Source organism: Macrotis lagotis, chromosome 8 (assembly GCF_037893015.1).
Source record: "Macrotis lagotis isolate mMagLag1 chromosome 8, bilby.v1.9.chrom.fasta, whole genome shotgun sequence".
Classification (NCBI taxonomy): domain Eukaryota; kingdom Metazoa; phylum Chordata; class Mammalia; order Peramelemorphia; family Peramelidae; genus Macrotis; species Macrotis lagotis.
Window position 1 is genome coordinate 86,962,999 of NC_133665.1, and position 19,448 is coordinate 86,982,446.

Genomic DNA, 19,448 nt, shown 5'->3' on the forward strand with positions numbered 1-19,448 from the left:
ATTAATTATCTCTCCAGTTCCTCTTAGGCCCTGTCACAATGCCAAATATTGAAATAGAAAGGTTTTTTTTATTTATTACAAAGGAGAGGAAAAAAATAGGACATGGTTTTCAACTTGCAGCTTGGACTCCTTAACATTTGGTGTCTTTGAAAGGTAATGATTTTTTTTTTCTTTCATGGGGAGGAGAAAATTTCTGAATTTCCTGGGGGGCTTTAGGCACTTCTTTCTGTTGCCTTTTGTTGGGAATCCTCATAGACCTTAGGAATAAAGCAGTGGATTTTAATGAAGCTACATTTTAAAATCAACCATCTGAAATATGAAATAACAGAGATTTATAGGAGATTAAAACTATGAGGTACCTTATGGATTTAATGATTATACAGATGAGGAAATGGAGGCTTGAATGGCTCATTAGATCATTAAAACTACAAGAGTTTGGAGATCATCCTGTTTAAAACTTTCATTTTTTACATAAGGAATTTGATATAAGAGAGGTTGAAAGGACATCCAAGGTCACCTAACTGATTAATGGAAGGGCTGGGACTTGAATTCAGGTCATAGAACTATATGATTAATTATAGATTTAGATCTGGAAGAGACCTTAGTTTCCATCCAGTTCAATCTTCTAATTTTACAGATGAGAAAACTGAAGCTTGGAAAGGCTAATTGACAGCTTAGGTTCACATAGCTAATAAGGGTCAGAGGTGTAGCATCTGAACACAGATATTCCTGGTTCCAAGTAAAACACTATGTCCATTCTGCCAAGCTGCCTCCCTTAACTGCAAATTTAATCCTTTTATTACATATGCAACTTAATCTGTTTCATAGAATTATTATTTGTCACTGGAAGGAACCTTAGAAATCACCCTGTTTAACTTCTTCATTTAACAGGTGAACAAACAATCCCATAGCAATTACATGACCTAGAACAAGGGAAAGAAAAGAACTTTCTCAGGTCCAGGTCTGTGGGCACAATGCTGCACCTGTAGGGACAGGTTATTCCATTTCATCTATTATGTCTACATCATGGGTAAGGTCTGAAATAGCAACTGAGTTCTAACAACTTTTGTGGAAAGCACTTCAAATTTGTAAGATCCTTTTTCAGCATTCTATGTGACAGGTACATGCAAAGTCTTCCACATTTTTCTACTCTGATCTTTCAATGTGTTATGGAAGTAACAAAAAATTCTCAAAAGATAATGCCAGTGGAAGTTAAGCTTTGGCAGATTCTATCACATTGGAATGACTTTGAGTGGAGGTCTCAACCATAGAATGTTTGCTTTCCAAAGACTAGCTTGGCTAAATATGGAAAATCTCATCACCAATAGGTTGACCATTGAGTGATGAGTTCTTTAGTTATGGCAACTCATGAAACAATGCAAAACAAAACATGTCTGTTGGTCATGCACAATCCACTTCAGCTTCTGTATGATGATGGCAGTTTATCCATAAATAAATATAATTTAGCACCTTTTATTTTCTAGGCACTGTGCTAACTTTTGGGATTCAAATACAGAAAAAAAGCCAGTATCCAAGTAGCTTATAATCTAATGAAAGAAAACAATATACAAAAAGAAACTGAAAACTAAGGGTATAGGAGGGAGAAGTCAGTAATGTAAGTCATGTAAGAGATAAAAAGGGAATTTAACTATGTTCTCTTCTTAAATAAAGGTTCATAATAGGGAAACGTGGCAGGGGGGGAAGGGACAGAAAAATCACAGTTTTTAGGCTACAAGTAATTATTAAGCTATTGATGTTTTAATTGTGACCAATGAATTTAATATCCTAGGGAACTAAATCATATCAGTTTTGACATTTTACTCTAAATGAAACCAGAGGAGAGAAAGAAGATGTATCTAATTTGGAGGATGAATCAAAGGTCCTTGAAGAAACAAAGGATGCAGGCTGCAAATTTGCTTTTATTGAATGTCCAGTGGGAAAAAGAAATATGTCATAGTATATTTTTTATATTGTAGTTCTAATAATAAGTATCTGCAAAGAGACCATCCTGAAAACATCTACAAATTATGTATCAACATTGGTTTCTGAAGATGAAGAGGTAGAGAAATTCTTCAAGGAACTTAATGATTAAACCAGACTATCCTTTGAGACTTGATGATGTCAATGCAATGGTAGGAAAAGGTGAAGATGTCAAGAAAGGTCAAGTAAATGAAATGAGAGGGGCCAATGACTTATAGACTTTATAGAAACACCATGCCTTTATATCTGTTTTTGATCTGGGGGTCCATGTATCCCCAAGGGGGTCTGTGGATAGATTTCTTGGGAGTCTGTAGAAGAAAATGTAAAAATTGCATCTTAATAAAAATATGCGCTAGGTCTATATCCCAAAGACATCCAAAAAAGTGAAAAGGAAGTATTTGTACCAAAAAATTTTTATAACAACTCTAGAACTGGAAACTGAAGGAATGCCCATTATTTGTGGAATGGCTAAATAAGCTGTGGCATATGATTGAATTGTAATATTATTGTGTTATAAGAAATGACAAGCAGGAAGATTTTAGAAAAATCTGGAAAGACTTAAATGGACTGATGAAGAGTGAAGTGAACAGAAGCAGGAGAATATTATACACAATAATATCAATATTGTTTGATGAAAAACTGCGAATGACAACTCTTCTCGGCAATACAGTGATCCAAGACAACACCAAAGGATTAATCATGGAACATATTATCATCCTCCGGAGAAAGAACTGATATTGCTTGAATACAGACTGAAGCATGCTACTTTTCAGTTTCTTTCATTTTCTCCTTTTGTTTGAGTCTTTTGGTACAAAATGACTGATATAAAATAGTTTACTTAATTATATATGTCTAATATGTAATACATATCTGATTGCTTACCATCTTGGAGAGAGGGGAAAGAAAGGAGAGAAGAAAAGAATAGAATTTAAGAATGCAAAACTTTAAGTAAAATGTTAAAAATGGAAAAAAATCAGTATGATTGATTTCCTTTGTAATACCATGCATTTATGTTTTTAAAAACATGATTCAGAGAAGGGTCTATAGGATTCACCAGCTTGACAAAGACTAAGAACTTCAAGACAAAGAGCTTTATATCATAAACATTTTTTTTGAGAAAAAAGTTGGTAAGCAATGGATATGATGAGCATTAGATATCATCACAAAAGACAAGAGATTATATCTTAATAGAGAAGTAAAGCTTTGTTAATGAGGATGGAGTAATCCCATAATAGGCTGAGAAAAGTTAGATCAACAATTTATAAAGAAAAAAGATCTATAGTGGAAAGAGAAAATATAAATAGTAGTAAGAAAAAGATATGATACATCATTGAACAACTTGAGTTTGAACTATTTAAACAAATAATTATCCATGAAAAATGGGAAATAGAAGCACAAGAAAATATATTTGTATCCACCTAAACATATTTGACTTTATAATTTATATATGAAAGGCCAAGTGGATGAAGAATGCCTGTTTCTCTGATTACAACATATATTTGGATGGATGCCTTATAGAGTTTATCCAACCAAAAATACAAATAGAGAATGAGTTCTCCCTGAAGTTGAAAAGGAGCCATATAGCCATATAGATCAAGTTTGATTGTTTTTAGCAAAATCCAAAGACCCTTTAATGATCCCAAGCTTTCCAGGCTAACAAATGTTTATTTAAAATATACCAATATCCTATCTGTATTATCATATGGCAACAAGAGATAAAGTACAACAGTGCCTGAAAAATTAAAAAAATTGCACATGGCAACAGAAAGAGATGTGTAAGCAGATTGTTGCATCTAAATAATGAGGATTTTCAAAGAAAAACATGCACAAAAGATGTCATTAAGGAAATGTATGATAGAAAAAAAGAAAGACTGATCATATGACAATGATGAAGGATTATAAGTAGACAACCTGAATGCTTTGGTGGTATCCTTGAAATATCAGGAGACTGAAGAAGCCCTGATGAACTTAGAGGAGGGTACACAGGATTGGTAGACATACATGAGTTTTTATTTGCATCTTTGGAGTTAATCCCAAACTGATGAGATCATATTTCCATTAGAGTATTTGAACTATTGAAAATATTGCTTTTCTTGGCTCTGCTTTATTTTCTTTGAATTACTTCATCTAAGTATTTCCAATCTTTTCTGTATTCCACAAAAAGATAGCATATATATATATATATATATATATATATATATATATATATATATATATATATAGCACTTTAGGTTTTAGAAAGCACTCATTTAATGCTCACAACAACTCTAAAGGGTGATATTATTACCTTCATTTTACCAGTTTGGAAACTGAGGCTGAGAGAATTTAAATGACTTTTCCAGATTTGCACAAAGTGTGTCTGAATCAGGATTTGAAATCAAGCCTTTTTTGACTCCATGAATAGTGCTCTATTCACTATTCCACATAGTTGCTTTCTTGACTTTGAATTAGTTCATATAACTCTTACTATTCTTCTCTGTAGAACAACAACAGTAATAGCTGATTTTTATAGAAAGTTAGGATTTACAAAGTGCTCTTTTATATGTTCTCTCATTTGATTCTCACAATCACCCGTGAAGTACTGTTATCCTTATTTTACAGATGAGGTCACTGAGGCTGAATTATATTAAATTAATTTCTCAGGATCACAGGTGGTAGCATAAATTATTCAAATGAGAGCTTTGAAGGCTGAAATGGACAGCAGTTGAAAATGGGTTGTTGCTCCTGAGAGCTAGGTAAGGACCATTTCAAAGGGACTGTCTATGACCTCCGAAGTCCTCAGCCAATCAAAAGGGAGTTAGGTTCAGATCTCTGACTCTGGTGTGGTGAGACATACAATGTGGTAACACAGTGTGTCTCAGAGAAGCTGGCAGGAACCCTGGGGAAAGTTCTCTTTTCTTTGTCAAGATCAGGGTGACCTTGGAATGAGTTTGCTCTGAGAGAGGGGGTTGAAGCATTTGATGAGTTCAAGATCTGGGGAGTATACTAACAGAGCAAAGCAGCATAGACCTATGAGATGCAAGCTGACACTTTCCTAATGTTAAAGACCAACGAGAAGCCTAAAGGTGGGTCTAAGAAGAAAAGTCCATCAAGAAACTGGTTAGGGTATATTGGGTTGTTGCATACTGTCAACAGTAAGTATGACACGATTATCATAGTAAACTCATTTTAAGATTATAGTAATATAATGACATCTCATGTCCATATGGTTCTCTTTGTTTCTTTTAGGGACTTTGTATTAGATGAAAAGTTCCCTAGCTAGGTGGCACAGGGGATAGAGCAATGAACCTGGAGCTAGGAGGACCTGAGTTCAAAGCTGGCCTCAGACACTTAATAATTACCTAGCTATGTGACCTTGGGCACGTCACTTAATCCCAATGCCTTGCAAAAACCGAAAGAAGAAGAAAGCAGAAGAAGAAGAAGAAGAAGAAGAAGAAGAAGAAGAAGAAAGAAAGAAAGAAAGAAAGAAAGAAAGAAAGAAAGAAAGAAAAGAAAATATCTAAGATCTAGGCACTGGCTTAAATTGCCATTTATATCTATCACTAATTAACCTCTACCCTCATTGTGGTTGTGATTTAGGTAAAAAACAGACATATAGGGTGGCCAGGTGGCACAGTGGATAGAGCACTGGCCCTGGAGTCAGGAGTACCTGATTTCAAATCCAGCCTCAGACGCTTAATAATTACCTAGCTGTGTGGCCTTGGGCAAGCCATTTAACCCTATTTGCCTTGAAAAAACCTGAAAGAGAGAGAGAGAGAGAGAGAGAGAGAGAGAGAGAGAGAGAGAGAGAGAGACTTACTATGTCTATTGGTAGAAAAATAGCAGAAAGGGGAGTTTGAGGGAAGAGTAAATATTTGGTACTTTTCTTAGTCCTTGAGGATGTAGGTACAACTAGAATTGTGAGCTTGAGTCTTCTGCTCCTAGGTGCCTGTAGGGTTGATGGTTCACTTAGTATTTTTCCCCTCTGTTACAGCTCTATCTTACTTCTTATTTCTCTTTGCTTGGACTTGGGCTACTATTTTTTCTGGTTTTGGTCTGGAGATCCCTATTTCTTCCTTTTAGTTTCCAAAGTCACTCATGATTCCAAAACTCTGTCTCTTATTTTTCATCAGTCTGTTTTAATGATGACCCCACCCAGGTTTTATCTGCTTTGTCTCCCAATACAACTCTTTTCCTATCAATACTATCCATGTTTTTATGAGACATATTGTACTTAATATGAAGTTTTCGATTCATTGGTTGAGAAATTCTCACATGTTATGGTATCAGGGTACTTTTTCAGTTGCATTAAATGGGTTCTGATGACAACTTTCTATCCTTTTTTTTCATTATCCAAGACAATGGAACTACCATTCTATATATAGATTGTAACATTGCATTTCTTCATATGCTTGTAGAAGAAATAGAAATGGTGATGAAGGAGTAAGGTGAAGGTGAGAAAAGTAACTGGACTGAGGTCTGTACTGCATTCAGTACAGTTTTGGAGATATCAATAATCAGTTTTCAAGGTATCTGAAAAAAGTGATATAAAGATTCAGAGAAAAATCTCAGAGATTTTTGTCAAAGCAATGACTAAATAGAAGCAATGAAACAGAGATCAGCGAATGACTTCTTTCCCATCTACACAAACTTTAAATGTAAAACATCTTTTTACATATTTAAGCCATCCTTGATATAGAATAGTAAATGAACAGGTGATCTTTTCTTGATTATTTTCCACAGTAGATAACATCTTTACTATTATACAATTGATTGAAAAATGAAAAGAATACAAAATCCTAATGTGCATTTTTTTGGTCAACTATGGTGAAAAAACATTGGATTTAGCAAAGCAAAATGTTATGTTGGAAGTGCTCCTATAATGAGGAGCTCACATATCAAAATTACCCAACATTCCTTGAGAGCCATAACAATTGAGATAACCTTTTCCAGTGACCCTCTGATAATTAATAGTAGGGAAAAAACCATTAAATGGGAAGAAGAAAGTTCACTAAAGCTGTTTGTTACTGTCATAGAAAAGATCCATGGCAGAGTTCAAATTGAGGAATAATTCTGTATGGATAGTAAAATTAACTAGATATTTCTATTTACTAATTCCTTTGTTTGTGTCACATAAAACCATATAATATTTAGAATATTATAAGAGGAGATCCATAACCACTTAAAAATGTTGGCCTAGCCACTCACATCAGAAAAATCAAGTAGGTCAAGAAGGCTTGTTTTCCAGTTTGTAACATGTAGCTGAATGTACAATTTATCTGCCATTATATCTCTCCTGGGCAGACTCAGCAAATAGATAATGAGTTGGTGAAGAATAGAACAGGATGAATTGCCTTGGGGAATTTCAAAGTTCTTGAATGATCTCAAATTCTTCATCAAAAATAAAGCTTCATCTTTTAAAATAACATTATTTTTCCAGGCTTGATATATAGTGTATCATGGCACACAACAATCTCTGCAACATATAAGTGGAGGATCACCCAAAAGGCAATGAATTATAAACAAAGAATAATAAAGGGGAAGAAATGTGAAGGATGTCATAAAATAAATTTATAGAAGAAAGTGAACTTATCAACTGATAAGAGAGGGATATAAAAAAAGAAATAAAAATCAAAACATTTAGATGTACATAGTTATTCTTTTCTGATGGCAAAGAATTGGAAATTGAAGGGATGTCTATCAACTGGGGTATGACTAAACAATTTATGGTATGTGATTGTTATGGAATACTATTGTGGCATAAGAAATGATGTGCTGGAAGGTGGAGAGTAGTTAGGACCTTCCCTGAGCTCTTCCAAGTTTCCCTCAGAAACAATGTTAATCAAGCCTCTAAATGTATTCTGGAGTGATAGAACCCACAAAAAGACAGAGTGGAGCATTTTTCAACTGAAAGATATCTTGGAGGGACTTCAGGAAAGGTCTGTCTTACTTGGGTGGAGGAGGAGCATTGCTCAGGTCAGAGAGTAGAGCCCAGTGCAGGTGGGCTATGGAGGAAGCCAGTGGGGAGGTTCTCAGCCACTACAAAGATGGGGAAACAAAGCCTCTGGGTCCTGGATTAGCAACCCAATGTGACAGCAAGGCCACCTACAAGGGTTCCAACATGAATGCAAACAGCAAGTTGAGAGTCCTAGAACCTCAGTGTGACTAGACACAATGAGCACAATGAGCAAAACTCCATCAACCCCCAACAAAAGAAACTTGGGACAGCATCTCCTGTGACAAGTAGCAGAGTTCAAAATGAGTAAGAAAAGTCAGGGAAATGTCTTGACTATAGTCAGCTACTATGTTAGTAAGGAAGATCACAACACCATCTCAAAAGAGGCTGACAGAAAAAGTATTACACGTGAGACCCCAGAAGCGAATATGAATTGATCTCAAGCCCAAAAAACTTCATGGAAGAGCTCAAAAAGGATTTTTAAAATCAAATTTAAAAATTGAGGAAAGAAAAGCAAGAGAAATGGGAAAAGGAAGCACAAAAGTTGACTGAAGAAAACAACACCTTTAAAAATACAATTGGGCAAATGAAAATGCAGATACAAAATGCTAACTGAAAAAGATAATTTCTTAAAAACTACAACTGGGCAAGTGGAATCTAATGATGCTGTGATATATCAAGACTCAGTAAAGAAAATTTTTTAAATGAAAAAAAATTAGAAGAAAATGCAAAGTGCTCCATTGGAAAAACAACTGACCTGGAAAATAGATTCAGGAAAACTAATTTAAGAACTATTGGAATACCTGAAACCCATGATAAAGAAAAGAAACTGGACAACATCTTTCAGGAAATCATCAAGGAAAACTGTCCCAATATCCTAGAACCAGAGGGTAAAATAGTAATTGAAAGAATCCACCAATCACCTCCTTAAAGACATCCCAAAATAAAAACTCCAAAGAATATCCTAGCAAAATTCCAGAGTTATCAGATCAAGGAGAAAATGCTACAAACAACCTGAAAGAAATAATTCAAATGCCAAGAAGTCATGGTCAGGATTATGCAGGACTTGGCAGCATCAACATTAATTGATCTAAGGACTGGAATATGACATTCTGGAGAGCAAAGAAGTTTGAATAACAGCCAAGAATCAACTGCCTAGCAAAATTGAACATACTCTTTCAGGGGAAAAGATGGGCATTCAACAAAATGGGTGATTTTCAAATTTCCCTGATGAAAAGTTCAAAGTTGAATTAAAAATTTGATCTTAAATATGAGACTTAAGTATGAGACTCAAGTGGTAAAAGGTAAACAGTGGAAAAGAAAAAAAAATTGTTATTTAATAAGATTAAACTGGCTGCATCCCTGTGTGGGAGGATAATTCTTGTGACTCTTGAGAACTTTAGAAAGAGTATACTCAGAGGGTGTGGTTTTAAATTGCTTTTTATGGGATAATATAAAAAAGATAAGACATTAAAAAAAGATCATACAGAAAAAAGAGGAGAGAGAGAGGTAAATTATATCACATGCAGAGGAACAAAAGATCTATTACAATTGAATGAAAGAAGGGAGGTGGTGAGGATCACTAGAATCTTACTCTCATTGGATTTGGTTCAAAGAGGGAATAACATATACAGTCAATTGGGTTTAGTAATTTATCTTACCCAAAAGTCACAGGTAACCGTGAAACTGTTGCTGCCACAGTGAATGCAGACAGGACTTGAAATTCAATAATCTAGGAGTTTTTGAGGAGTAAATTAATTCAATGTTTGACCAAATACAGCAGGCCAATGATGTTATAAATAACCAAATGATCCTTGGCAGAAAAAAAGATTTCCCACCCCTATTGTAGGGACTTAGGAGGAGAAAGATGAAAAAATAGAAGGAAGGTGGAACTGAGAGAAGGGAGGACAGAAAGGAGGTAAAAGTAGGAGGGAATAAAGGAAAAAAGAGGTGAATTCTTAGAAGGGAAGGCAATTGCAGGAATCTGTGATCAGAAGCAAAACCCTGGTGAGGAGAAAGGAGAAAGAAAAGTACAAATGAGAAAGAGGGGAAAGATAAAATGGAAAATAATACAGAGGTTAGTAGTCATAATTATGAATGTGAATGGGATGAACTTTACCATAAAACAAAAGTGGATAGCAGAGTGAATTAAAAACCAGAATCCTATGATATATTGTTTACAAGAAACATACTTGAAACAGATATGAACAAAGTAAAAGTTAAAGGCTGTAGCAGAATATATTATGCTTCAGCTGAAATACAAAAAACAGTGATAGCAATGCTGCCCTTAGACAAACCAAAAACAAAAATAGATCTAATTAAAAGGGATGAGAAAGGAAATGACATTTTCCTTAAAGGTACCATAGCATCCAGTTGGAGGAGAAGCTAAATGAGGTACAGGAAGACATAGAAAACAAAACTATAATAGTGGGGGATCTCCACCCCCTCTCTCAGAATTAGATAAATCTGTCTATAAAATAAACAAGAAGGAAGTTAAGGAAGTGAATAGAACTTTAGAAAAGTTAGATATTGTAGACCTCTGGAGAAAACTGAATGAGAATAGAAAGGAATATACCTTCTCAAAAAACTGATCATGTCTTATGGCATAAAAACTTCACAATCCTATGCAGAAAAGCAGAAATATTAAATGTATCTATTACTTATCATAATGCAATAAAATTATCTTTAATAAAGAGCATGAAAAGATTAAAATTTAATTGGAAATGAAGTAACCTAATTTTAAAGAATTGATTAAATAACAAATTGTAAAAATAATCAACAGTTTTGTCCAAGGCAATAACAATAATGAGACAATATACCAAAACTTGTGGGATGCAGCCAAAGCAGTCATTAGTGGAAATTTTACATCTCTAAATGCATACATGAAAAAAAATAGAGAAAGAGGAGATCAATGACTTGAACATAAATCTATAAAAATTATAAAAAGAACAAATTCTAAAACTCTCCAATTAAATATCAAATTAGAAATTCTGAAAATCAAAGGAAAATTATTGAAATTTAAAGTAAAAAACTATTGAACTAATAAATAAAACTAAAAGTTGGTCTTAAGGATTGATGAGCACAATGCTTTTAGAAAAAAACTTGGAACGATTCAGATGAATTTATGTAAAATAATTGAGTAGAACCAGGAGAACATAGTACATACTAACATCAGTACTGTTAGATGATCAGTTGTAAGAACTTAACTATTGTCAGCAATATAGTGATCCAAGACAATTCTTATAATGAAAACTATTATCCATTTCCACAGAAAGAACTCGTGGAATCTAAATATAGATTGATGCATACATTTTAAACTTTATTTTTCTTGTTTTTTTGTCTATTATTTTTACAACAAGACTAATTTGGAAATATATTTTGCATAATTACACACACACACATACACACAAACATAGCCTAAATTAAATGAGTTATCTTCTCTATGGGGGGGAGTGGTAAGGAAGAGAATTTGGAATTCAAAATTTTAAAAAACAAATTCTAAAGTGGGTTTTGTCGTGTAATAGGGAGGAAGTAAAATATTAAATCAAAAATAATACAAAGGAATGGGGGATAATTAATAGTTTGAATAATCCATTTGTATCCTTACAATATAGGAGAAAGATGAAAATTTCTGGTATGTTGGTGGATGCTCTGCAGTAAATTTATGGTAGTTCTTGAACAATAATCCATAGAATTATTAGGCATGGGTGAGTTGTGATATGCATTATTGGAGGGAATAACTGAGAACACATTTCCAATTCATCATTTGAGGATTAGAATACATAAGCAGCAGATGGTGAGAATCTACATTCCAAAATGGGCAGTAAACTTAAGATGCTCCAAGAGGTTGCATAGTCTAAAATAACAGTTCATGAATAATTAAGCCAGTAGAATGTAAGCTCCTCGAAGGAAGAGACTGTGTTTTGTTTTATCTTTGTATCCCAAGAAACTAGTTCAGTGCTATACAGATAAGCTCCTAATAAATGCTAATTAGATTAGATCCAAAAAAAGTGAATTTGTTATCAGAAACAATGTTTCTGTTAATTCTTTTGATTTATAAACAATATGTTCATAATGTTTATTAATCAAAATTTCCAAAATGACTTGGTTGACCCTTGTACTGGTAGAGAGGGAGCAGTGGGAACTATGTATGGTTTCTTTAAAAATTAATAAAGAGCTACCCCAATTAAACTCTTTGAACTATTTTATTATATAAATTTACTACCCATTTTGGAAAGTAAATTCTCACAGTGCTCTGACTTTCTATGCCCTGGTTATGTATTCAAATATTCAAATGATGAATTAAAAATGTGTCCTTACCATTCCCTCCAAATAACATATCAAATTCTTCCACCTAGGTCATCTCACAAGGAGTTTTTGGGCTTTTTGTAAGGGAATAATAACTTTACACATATGTAGGGCAATTATAATTTGTAAAGCTGATGGAGACTTTTGAGTGTGTGTGTGTGTGTGTGTGTGTATGGTGGGGACATATGCATGTTTTGCATCTTTTATTTATTGAGTCTTTTTGGATCATAGAATTTTATAGCTGAAAGGGACTTTAGGAGTCATTTATTCTAACTTCATTTTACAGATGAAGTAAAAGATCCATAGAAAAAAAAATCACAAAACCCTAAGTGGCACAGATAAGATTTGTATTCAGGCCTGCTACTTCAAAGCTAGCACTCTTTCTGCATCTTCAAACTTTCACTGCTTTTTCTTTCATTTATTGTTAGAAGGATCCTGGTACAATAGATGGAGCCTAATACTTGGAGTCAGGAAGACCTGTATTTGAATCACACTTTGAACACTTTCCAGATATGTGAACCTGAGCAAGTCTTTTGACTACTTTGAATCTCATTTTTATTAATCTGTAAACTGAGAATAATCATAATAAGCAGCATTTATGTAGCGACCCAAATTTTGCAAAGTGTTTATATGTTATCTCATTTGAACCTTACAACAAACCAGTGAGGCAGGTATTATTATTTATTATGATCTAATTTTATAGTTGAAGAAACTAAGACTAAATAAGTTTGCAATTTGCTCAGCATCACAGAGAGGTGTTATAAGAATCAAATGAGAAAACATATATATATATATATATACATATATAAAGCTCTTTTCAAAGCTTAACATGATATACAATTATGGGCTGTTAATATTGTTTGTTTCCTCTTATCTTCTTTTATGCCCTCTTTCCTTTTCTATTTGTGCAAATATAATATAGTGAGTACTCTTATGAAACACTAATCCTGGGCTGTTTTTCTCTTAGTATTTAAAATAAAATCAAACATTTCTTTCATTATGAATCAAATTCTTAATTGTGTTATGGAGGGATTGTAGACAAACTGATAAAATGGTTGGGTTTTTGTGCCTCTTTTTTTTGATGTTCTGAGCTTATTCCATCAGTGAAGTAAAATTTTTAAAAAGTCAGCCATGATTGGACTTTGATAACTACTGACAATCACCCTTTAAAATGCAAGGCTTTCTTCCAAACACGTCTTCCCTCATGCTTAATATAATTTTTTTTTGGGGAGGAGAAGAGAAGTGGGAAAAGACAATTATATATTTGAGGGCTTTATTCATTTGATTCCTGTTACTTGACATTTCTCAACCTTCTCATTAAGTTAACTGCTACCTGAATATTAAAGCCATAATTGGGGGGGAGAATCAAAAACAGTTTCAAGGAAGACAGAGCTCCTGACATTGTTTCCTGCTGGCTGCCCTTTTATAATTATAGCTGCATGCTATCAGTCCAATAGAAAGCCCTCTTCTGTAGCTTTAATAACCCTCTGACCTCCAAGACCTCCATATGTCTTTGAGCAATGGCACACAGAAGAAACCCTAAAGCATGTACCTCTCCATATTTCCATGAAATGGAAGCATGTGGGTCTTCCCCACTTCCCCCTCCCAACCCCCCTTCCTCATGTCAGCATAAAAGGCCTCAGTTCATTGATTTAAACTAACTAATCCAGAGGGTTAAGAATGAAATTGTCACCCAGAAGTTGCCATTAACTTGATTCAAAGGCACAAGAGCCCCAGCCAAAGCAAGGTAAGCTTTTTCAGGGGGAAAAAAAGGTTATATAATATAATATGTTCTTCACTGGCCCCATGAGGGCTAGACAATGGCGTCTCACAGAACCTGTTCTTGAGTGGTACTTTGGAGGCTTACATAGCCCCTGCCTATTCTACCTCATGAAAAGGGAGATCCAATCATTTTATTCTGGAAACCATTCTCCTCATCTCTTTGGCTGTCATATGTATTTAACAGTAGTGCCCTCAAGGACAATGTGGTGGATCAGCATGCTAGAGGGCGACTGCCTACAGCCTGTAGTTTTTCATTTCTCCTTGCCTAGTTTGCTAAGAATGGTCCTCTTTGTTTCCATTTTGAGTCATGGCTGAATTCTTATATGTTGTCTGATCTTCAAGCTCAAATACCCAAGAGAATAGGCAGCCGTGAATCAACTCTCTGTGTGCTTTCTGGCAGGTACTATAGCAAAGAAGACAGTATACTTTTCCTTATTTCTTTAAATCGATAGGGATTTGGAGGAAAATACTTTAATAAAATAGAATTGTGACTGATTATTTTTTCCCCTTTTTGAGGACTGCTACAAAATCAGAAGGTTATGAATAGCATGGGGAAATATAGGGAAAAAAAAACCCCTTCCTAATGTAGTCCTATGGGTCTAAACCCAAAGCTTAGATTTATAATTAAAGCTCACTGTCTATATACTAACCTACACCTTAGGAGACAGCTCATCTTTCTGATTGCAGAGTTAAAAAAGAAAACTGCCACAAGCTTTCACTTAGTGTTAAGACACATAGTTGCTTATCTATTTTTTTCTTCCCCCCATATAGTCTATATTATACTTTGGAAATTCACCATCATGGGCTGTTTTTTTTCCAGGCCAGATGTTTTACCCTGCTATGTTAAGTCATCTTGACATCCTGCCATGAAATGGAAACAACTGCTAGTTTTAATATTGCTCCATATCTTTATTACAAGGTACGTCTCATGCATCTTAATTCCTCTGTTGTTCTTCTCCCTCCCCAGCCGGTCTCCCCCTCCCTTTGTCCTGGAGAAGGAATATTGTAATTTTCTGGCAGTTCTGCCCCAACAGCTAAAGAGGTTCTAGATAGCATCATGAATATGCAGCTTTGGGGTGTGTGTGTGTGTGTGTGTGTGTGTGTGTGTGTGTGTGTGTGTGTGTAGGGGTGTGCGCGCCTCTGCGCGCTCCCGGGCTGCGGGTGTCTTTAATCACAGCTGGAATGCGAAATCAAGCTCCACCTTTCAACTCTATCTCCATCATGCTGAGAGAGTGAGACTGAGACTGCTAGACAGCTCGGAAAGAGATTGCAGCTCAGATGTCCTGGAAAACAGCAAATCCCTCAGACCTGGCAGATTCCGTTACCATGAGAACGGCAGATATTTCCATTGTGATGGCTTGCTCCAGCAGCCATCTGTTACACCCATTTGATTAGGAAGTACAGTTCAGCTTGTACAGGATTTTCATCACACCTTATCCCAGGGCAGTGTACAGAAACTCTTGCTTTTCTTTTCTTTCTTTTTTTTTATGCTAAACTCAATAGCTTCAAAGTATTGTAATTTACTGAAGCTGAGGCAATTAATGAAATGTGGTGAGGAGGTCCCAGTGGCAGAATCTAAGAGAAGAAAGAAGCACAGGAGTAGCAGGAGGGGATTAGTGTCCAGAGTATAAATACAATCAACTCAGAAATTAACTGTACTTAGCAATGCCCTTTTCTTCCCATTGTGACTGGTTTGCTGCGTGGACTTCCTGAAATGAGTCAGAAGAAGAACTCAGAGACAGAACCCTGTCATTGACTAATCATGATCCTCATGTTATCTGAGCAGTCATTAAAACTGGAGATCTGAGCACAAGAAGAAGGCGGGAGGGGCGGCAGGCCCCTCACCATGGCTCATTTGTTGCAATGAATTTGACATATAAGGATGAGATTAGCTCCAAAAATTTTATGATGAGTTCTGCTTTTTCTGTAGATACAAAACGACCTTCAAAGTTCCCTTGAAGCATCGCTATAATTTACTGATTTAAACCAGTTATTTGGACTAGCTGTCCCTCTGTGTATATATGTGGGGAAGAAATTGTTGATGGTACATCAAATAGACATAAAAATAGGAATGCTCTTCAATTAAAACACTTCCAAAATCCTTTAAGAAATTTGAAGTTCTGAGTTTTGTAAGGGTTTTTCAGGTTTGGGGGAGTTGTCTGGAGAGTTTTAACATGCCGGAAGTTCTTGTAATAGGATCAGGGCTAATTAAGTGTTCACATTCCAAAATGAATTTTTAATTTCCACCAAGGAGGCATTGATGTAGACTCCTCCCATCCCCCCTTTCTGTTTTCAACAGCACGCTTTTTGTAGATTGTCCTTGATAATAAATGACAGGCTTGAAAAATCAAATTCTCCAATTGTGTTTTTGTTTGTAAATCCTGTTGTGTCATCTTCTCTTAGGCTGGGTCTTTTGGTTTCTCCCTTCAATCTAGTAGAAAAGATTTCCTTCTCACGTTTCATCCTTGCCAGAGAACTTTTCACCTCCTCTCATTTCCTGATGTGGCATCAGGTTACTGTCATGAGGGGCCATGATATCATGAGGAATGAGGGACCAAATTCCCTCCTTTGAACCCATGAAAGATGCCTAGCCAGATGGAATCAGCCAGCAGGACTGGTATTTTCCTTGAAATAACTTACTTAGCCAGCTACCACACACACAAATGATTCACATTTTCTCTTTCTGAGAGGTGTATTTTGCTCCTCCTTCTTCCCCTTCACTGAATACAGAGAACTGCTCACGCTGCTTAGTCTCACAGTTAATAGGAACATTTCCTTTAGGAAACCAACCATTCTGCACCCTGGAGGCTGAACCTCCCAGAAAACTTTTCAGGCAGGCCACTTGTTTTATGAATACAGTGTTTGCCTTTGACAGGCAGCAGATGTAAGGAAGCCCTGAAATCTGAAACAAATAAATACCATTCAGATTTTTACCACTGGACTTTCTCCTACTGATGCCTTTGTTAAAGGAAACATTTACTAAAATACTGGTTTCATTCCTCCCTCTCTTCCTCTTTCACTCCCTTCCACAGTTAGGATATCAACCATATTTCTAAAACCAAGGTTAAGTGCCCAAGACAAAATTAGTTGACACATAAAAGAAATTAAAGTAAGTGAATAGGAAAAAATACTCCTTGGGTGGGGAGTGGTAACAACATAAGGGAAGAAAAGAATAGTTTTAGAAAAGAGTACTCACCCAGGAATCATCTACTCTAACAGGGGTACCTTCTGACTTAATACTGTATCTTTCTTCATAGTCATCAATCTCATGAGAGTCTTCCTGCCATCTGGACCATTCCTGCTTCAGGCTTCCATATGAAAGTCCAATCTGGCAGCATAAATACTGGCTAATGAAGACTAGTTGTTTGACTGACTGCAAGATAAGCTAGCCTATGTCAACAAAAGCAGAAAATTCAATCTTTTGAACACAAATCTACATTTATGCAGCCATGCAAGAATTTTTCCTTTCCCATTTTCTCTTCTTTCTCTCTCTCTCTTCCTCTTTTCTAATTTCTCTCAGTCCATATTTAATGAAATTCATCTAAAAGCCTGCATAAAACTGGTCTTTGCCTAGAATATTGTAACTTTGGAGATTAAAAATAGGGACAAGATGTTGACTTGCCAAAATGCAGTAGGTTATTTTTTTTTCTCTTCAGTGTGAAAGCTATAACTACATAGATTAGCAAAACTTGTGCAAGAATAGATGTAAAACAGATTTATCTCTGTGTCAGCTTTATCTGATCCATTCGGTCTTGAAGAGTTTGGATGGCTTCCTTTGTTACAATAACCAGCTTTCAAACATCTATATCCTTAGGGTATTAAATGTCAGCCTCCAGTGTACCAGTCAAGGATAAAGGGTTGAGAATTCTGTAGGCTGAAGTACTTTTTATTTTGTGCACAGACAGGAACTTACTAATATTCTACTGCTGAGTCCTTGCAGAAACTGTAGGGTCAACCTACTCTCCCTAAATTGTTATATTGCACTTTATAATTGCCCTAGTTTAGTCATCTATTCTATACTGTTCAAAAAGCTAACCTATTATTGACAATAACAAATCTGTCAATAGGACCATGAAGGAAGTGGTCATTAGCAAAATGGAGAACCTCATTTTCATTTTTCCAAAAAGGAAGATACATTTTCTACCTATAGGACAGTATTAGTAGTGATCATTGATTGTAAAGGTATAATTTCTGAGTACATAGACAGTGAATAAGGTAATTACAAACAACCTGGATTATTTTACTGTATTTAACAATATAAATGGAACATCTTTATTTGAGAGAAAATTAGGAGGTAATATTTCATAACAGTGGTTAAAATCATTACTTAATAAAATTTAGTCATGGTACAGTGAAAAGAAGATCAAATATAAAATTAGAGGATGCAGATTCAAATCCCACTTTTATCCTCTACTATTTATGTGACTTTGTGCCAACCTTCTCCATCTACAATTTTTGTATATGCAAAATGGATCAGATGATCTCAAAGGAAGAGCCAGCACTAAAGCTATGAGTCTAATATACATACATTTTTATACAGCATGAGTTTATTTAAAAAAGTGATTTGGCAGACTGTTTTGGTTGAGATTATTAGACAAGGGGACTCATGGTCTATCTGAATTTCAGCAAAAAATTTAATAATTTTTTATAATATCTTTATGAGATATCATATGAGATATCATGAGATATGAGATAGTAACTATAATTCATTTTTATATGGAGTTTTAAAGTTTATAAAGTATTTTGTCATAACAATTCTGTGAAATAGGTCAAGTAATTAAGTGAAGAAATTAAGACAAGGAAGGAGGTAAGTAATTTTTCTGGATAAGTGAGGATGTGAACCAAGTTGTTTTCTGAGCCCAATGTAATTTCTACCTTCCCATTCAGACTAGATTGTTTGCAGGACTGTGATAGATTCAACTTGAATCTTCACGTAAGGGCCAATTATTAAATTTTCAGTGTAAGTAATTATACTTTGGAAATTGACAAATCTACAAATTAGATCTGTATTTATCGTTTTGTTGACTTCAAGACTTTAAAAAAATGATGGAGCAAAATGATCCACATTAAACATAAGAGTGAGTGTTATACAAGCATTTTAAAATCAGACTGTTGATTGTTAAATAATTACAGCACTTCCTTGTAAATACATATATTTATGTGCACACACACAGTCATGTGAATTAAGAACTAGTTGATTTCATATATTTTATGTTTATTATATAATTTTCATTTGATTATTAAATGTATTAAATATGTAATCATAATATAACAATATTAAATACTATATTTATTATAGTCATGTGACATATGAGTGTATGTGGGGTGTGTGTGTGTGTGTGTGTGTGTAGGTAGAGCACCAGGCCTGGAGTCAGAAAGAACTGAGGTCATATCTGGACTATGATACTTTCTAGCTGTGTGACCCTTGGTGAGTCACTTAATC

The 19,448-nt window shown here is 35.0% G+C and overlaps 1 long non-coding RNA gene across 1 annotated transcript; it reads left to right on the forward strand.

Annotated features, from left to right (window-relative positions):
- The first annotated feature begins 88 nt into the window (after nt 1-88).
- LOC141494877 (uncharacterized) lies at nt 89-19,190 on the forward strand. The gene is made up of 3 exons (XR_012470570.1): nt 89-153; nt 14,826-14,924; nt 17,263-19,190. It is a non-coding gene; the product is annotated as an uncharacterized LOC141494877 (long non-coding RNA).
- Nucleotides 19,191-19,448: the final 258 nt, after the last annotated feature.